At 43.5% G+C, this 5,636-nt stretch overlaps 1 pseudogene; it reads left to right on the top strand.

Moving 5' to 3' along the window:
• Positions 1-2,372: 2,372 nt before the first annotated feature.
• On the top strand, positions 2,373-4,864 carry LOC109477469 (annotated as a pseudogene).
• Positions 4,865-5,636: the final 772 nt, after the last annotated feature.

Below are 5,636 nucleotides of genomic sequence, written 5' to 3'. Positions count from 1 at the left end.
CGATTAGCTAGGTTCAGGATAATGCGTTATGGAAGGTTAACAACATCTAAATTTCTCGGGGGGTGCATGTTCCTGGACACGATTAGTGCTCGCGCTTCGACGTCCATGATTTTTGGCAGACAGATTACCAATGTTGAGTGCAAATTTGGGCTTTGTGGGGGGTTCGTACGGCATGTTAGTGCACCTTTTGCGTTTGTGGCTTGTGAGTAAAATAACTTTTGTATATGTATTTATGATATGATATTTATCATTTCTGGTGGGCAGGTTACTATTGTTGAGACAAATTTCAAGTACGTAAATGGACTTCGTGTGGGGTCCCTACGTCACTGCAGCGCAGTTTTTGTTTTTAAAAATAATGACCAACCTCTGCTTCGAGACAGCTGACAGCTGCATGGGGAACCCCATAATGGGATGGGATCAAATAACGTTTAATGAGGGATTGTTCATTATAACTTCAGCTGGTGGAGGAAAGGTTGGACATGCGTCAGGTTATTTCATACGGCCACACCAAGTAATTGTTATGGATGACGTCCACTGGAGACCTTAAATTTAATGTGAAAGCGCGATAAAAACATGAAGGGCCGCCGAAAAACAAGATGCCTAGATTTGGAATATACTAACTGTAGAAATACAAGTGTTAGGACCCAAATGGAATAAAAAAACAAAGTGTAACAAGTAACAAGTCTTCTATTCGTCATAAAACATCAACAAAACAGCAGTAGTCGCTTTGTTTTGATTCTTTCCTTTCATCACATCTTCGGTTGATTAATTTTGCGACACTTTCATCATATTCATAATACAGTAAGTAGAATTTCTTGTAACAGTTTTTCTTTCAGTATCAGTCCAAAATTAAAAACTTAGGGGGGGCCTAAAATGGCGACAATGCGTCTGTAAAATCAGTGGCAAACCCTTTCAGGGTGTCCGTAGCATAAAAAAGGAGTACAGAGATTCTTTTACTCTAGACCACATTGGTTATTAAAAAGTAAAGAATACACATGTTCATTTCTCTAAAACAATGTACCTCTGACGAAGACATGAGATCTCCGACCTCTAGTTTGTTTATATTTTCGTCTTTTTCGTTTTATTTTGGCATTCTACGACATTGGTACCGTTTTCCAATGTTTTTTTTCAACCTACGGTATATATTTGCTCATTTTGCAACTGTTTTGTACGATTTACAGTATGGTTGAAATTTTTTTTTGGGGGGGGGGGGAAACGGCCGAAAATTCATGCGCGGATGTCATCCATATACTAGTAATCAAATCAACACGGCCTTAGTTAAAGTGCACAGCTGTTGTGATGTGGTTGTAATTGAATGAATAAGAAAACCACTAAGTGGTTGTGATACAACTGAATGCAACTAAAGTGCTTCGAAGATTGACATGGGAAACCTGTTTTTTATATATACATATAGTGTCTTTGTTCATTGCTTGACAAAGAATTCCCAGAGATGTAATGGAGTGTAAGAATGCTGATATAACACAATTTTCATGTGTAGATGTATATAAATATATTTATATATATATATACATGAAAATCTACAACATGAAAATCATGGCTGTCATGTTTGTAATGTTGGTCTTACACACTCTTGATACTATATTCTTTTACTACAACAGGTTGAGTACATTTACAAGACTAGAAACATGGAGGCCTCTTTGGAGCGCCAAATCTCTGTGCTCGCTTTCTCATTTTACAGAGTGACCCACGCTGGCTGCTAATTCATTTGTGTCTCCTGTACTATTCAAAATTCTGACCAAACCAAGGACGTAAGAGAAGAGCTGTGGGTGTGCAATTAGGGCAAAGGAATGCAATATAGAAAAGGCGCACTGGAAAATGAAACAACAGCAATCATGCCCCCCCCCCTTATGTAATATCCAAGCAGATCTTTTGTTGGCTGCAAGACAGTATCAAATCGGCCAGCCAGTATCCATTTGCCAGACTGTTACCATTTGCCGCTCGCAGGCTGGCGTAAAAAAGATATCAGTCCAAAAAAGAAACCCCGATAAAAACGCTAAAAAACGTTAAAAAAAACTGGGCGATGCCTTAAACTTTGCTTGGATAGTCTATTTATAGCATTTCCACTCCCACCTTTGCTCATCTCAATCACATTATAATATTATAATGAATGCATGCTTCGCTGGTCAGGTCTTAGACACGCAGAGATGTTAACCAAATGTAGAGTACGCTGCACTGCTCGCAGACAGTAGTGCAAAGCTTGTTACATGTAGGCACCAACCGAGCTTGCACTTGATGTTGACAGATCTGCATATCAAGGGTACAAACAGCAGGCAAGTGACAAATAGTGTTTTGGATGAAAGGTTTTGATGGACGGAATGCATGAAAGAGGCGGTGGGAAGAAAAACGCGGCCATGTTGTTTTTGCTTCTCTTGGTAGCTGCTTGTGCAGCCTCAAATGGCCAGAGTTTCCCTCAGTGTAAGAAAGCTGGGTGGCCAGAGTGTGCGGCTTTCACAGAAAGGCCGGGGTTTGTCCCTGTCACAGGTGTATGTGTCGTGTGTGAGGTTCTGCATGGGGAAAATGCCTCTAGTAGTCCTTTCCCCTTTCTTACTGGGGTAAGTAACTTTGCCATAAGAGGATACCCCTTCCATGTCCTGTCGGCTACAAAACTAGCACCGCTCGAGCAGTCGGAGGTCTACTCTTTAGGTTTGCTTGATTCAAAGATCGCTGATGTGAAGAACAACACATTCTCTGGGTTTTCCAGACTTTTAAAAATGAGCCTAGATTCGAACAGGTTGACAAATATAAAGCAATCCTGGTTCACCGGCTTGGAGGCTCTCTTGGTGCTGGTTCTGTCCAACAACAACATCAAGGAGATACAACCAAGGAGCTTCGTGCATCTGACTAAGCTACAACTGTTGGATCTAGAGAACAACATGTTACAGGTTGTAGACCCTGCATGGCTCTTTGGATTAGAAGGTACAATGAACCTGAATCTGAGGTCGAATGCAATCAATAGCATCTCCCCGAGGTCATTCCAGCACCTTTGGCTGACTTGGATAGACCTGGTTGATAACGATCTGGCATGTTTGGACCGAGAGGTGCTATGGGGACAGTCGATGCTGTCACGGCTCCATGTCAGCAGTGGTATGTTATCGTCTGTCAACCACGCAATGCCGCGTGAAATGATGTGGAGGATAGATCGGCTAGCCAGTGTGACCAGAGGGTTAGTAACAATGGTCGTTGAGGTGCCTAATTTCCACTTCTGTATCAGGTACAATGCTTATGACCTCTCGTTTGGATGGATGTTTAATTCATCAGACAATACGGTGAATAACAACGATGTAAGCGCGGTGAATATCAACCCCGGTAGATCGTGTGGTGATTTGGACAGTTCTCTGAGCATGATCCCCATCCAGCCCCCTGTAGTTGTCCTGGCCACCGACGGCTCTCTGGCAGACAAACTGGACACCAATGTTAACACGCTTGAGCAATGCAGGCAGGTTTGGGAATACGATGGTGGCATTACAATGGTCCTGATTGAAAATTCAGTCCTCCGACTGGTTTCTATGGCTACAGGGAACGCAACCTCTGAAGGTGTTGCCATGTCGTTTGTCCAGACACAAGACACGAGCAAACCCACCACCCCTGGCACAACCCACACAAACATCACCCATGACACAAAGAACATCACCTGCATTCTTCTCACCAGAGGTAAACACACAAAGGTGTTCTTTACCGTTCCCTTGGATCAAAGTCAGACTCACACAACAGAAACCTCTTACAGAATCGGTATTAACCATTCCAGTAGCGTGATACACTATTCAGAAACTACAGAAAAAGGCGACACATCTTCAAAACCAAGGGACTACCCTACACTTGGTGTGGTGAGTTCCACACCTGGACCAGATCTAGAGGTGGCTCAGGCACCAGATCATGCTCTCATCACCTCAGTTGTTGTCTCGGCAGTCATTGTTCTCGTCATGTCGTTTCTTGCGGTGCTCACGTGGAAGGCGTGTGCAGCAAAGTTAGACGCCGAAGACGAGAGGGCAGGCGAGGATGCACACGTTTGGACAATCCCCCCTGGGGTTACCTTCCCCGGCTTGCTGAGGTCCGCTTCCCTCCTTCACGTTCAGACAAGATGGCGTCGGAGGACGCAGCATCTTGTAGGTCATTGCCCGCTGTCCTGCATTCTATCGAACCTACTTACAGCGAGATCGCAGATGACTTAGCTTGTGCTCAGAGGCCTCTACCTGGTCTCCCACAAGGGCCTGCCCCAGTACATACCTACAGTGGGATCCCAGACGACGTAGCTCGTGCTCAGAGTGCTCAGAGGCCTCAGCCTGGTCTCTCAAACATGCCTGCACATACCTACAGTGAGATCCCAGATGATAAAGATAGCAGACTCATGCCTGTCTATTCTACAGATTTTCCACTTCATGTTGTCCCGAACATGCGACATGACCGACAGCTCTTTGGGGACAATAGTCGCAGACAACTATCTGAAAGATCCATTGCCACATATGGACCGACAGGACAGACCAACGGCCAGCGCAATCTCTTCTATAGAAACGCTTCCTTGGTCAAAGGTATGAGAGCCCGTAGACAGCGCGAGGCAGCTTTGATATCCCAGACTGATGACCAAGGTGTGATGACGTACGTTAACGTCACAGGTGCTATCATGTCCAGACGTCAACAAGTCACAAGAGCCGTCCTCACACTACCTAAAACCTACTGGCCATGGGAGATCCCAGGGGAGGGAACCCGTAACACACCACGGCGTGCGTCCCTCCCCACCGTCACACTACCTAACACCTACTGGCCATGGGAGATCCCAGGGGAGGGAACCCGTAACACACCACGGCGTGTGTCCCTCCCTAGGTTACTTGATAACCATTTACTTTAATTTTTTTCAGGGTGCAACATTCGTGTGTCTGTGCGTCTGTAAACACGATAACTCAAGAAGGTTCGCATGGACCGTCTTGATATTTGGTATGTGGGTAGGTCTTGTTGATGATACCATAAGGCTACTAGTATTAAATTTTGGGCACCCTTGCCCCTTATTTTCTGATTGTGCTATCTCAACATGCTAGGGTTACGAATTTTGCATAATAGGAAGCTCTTTTTTGGCGTCTGTTAAAAGGAATTGGAGGAGGATAACTCATGAACACATGAAATCGTGATTTTTGGTTTTGGTTGAGATGCTTGATAGAATATGAAAATGGCAATTATTCAAGTCAGGATCCAATTCGCTTGATTAATAAGGTAAATCTTCAAATCTACTGCCTCCCATTCTATGAATATTCAAACTTGTAACATATTGAGAACTCGAGGAACATCAACATGTATTTACTTTTGAATAAAGACCTAATTTGCATAATTAATGAGAAAAAGCGGTAACTACCGCTGAGAGTTTTGTACATGAAGTAGTATATATGACAACAATCTGAATACAACTTGTGCACAGGTGTCCAAGGCATTCTCATACAAAATTTCAGGCAATTCTGTTTACATGCAAGGGCGCAGGAATCCAAAATGTGTATTTTTTAGTTTAAAAATAACCCCAAAGTCCAAAATTATACAATTTAATGCAGTGTACATATATTACCAATTTTCATCTTATTTGTGTTGAATATCAGGGCCAAAATGTAAATTTATGGTCAGAAAATGGCCAAAAA

The sequence above is a fragment of the Branchiostoma belcheri genome, unplaced genomic scaffold (genome assembly GCF_001625305.1).
Source record: "Branchiostoma belcheri isolate BF01 breed outbred unplaced genomic scaffold, Haploidv18h27 scaffold40, whole genome shotgun sequence".
NCBI lineage: Eukaryota > Metazoa > Chordata > Leptocardii > Amphioxiformes > Branchiostomatidae > Branchiostoma > Branchiostoma belcheri.
Note: the sequence above shows the minus strand (reverse complement) of the source record. Positions and strands in the feature narration are given on the sequence as shown.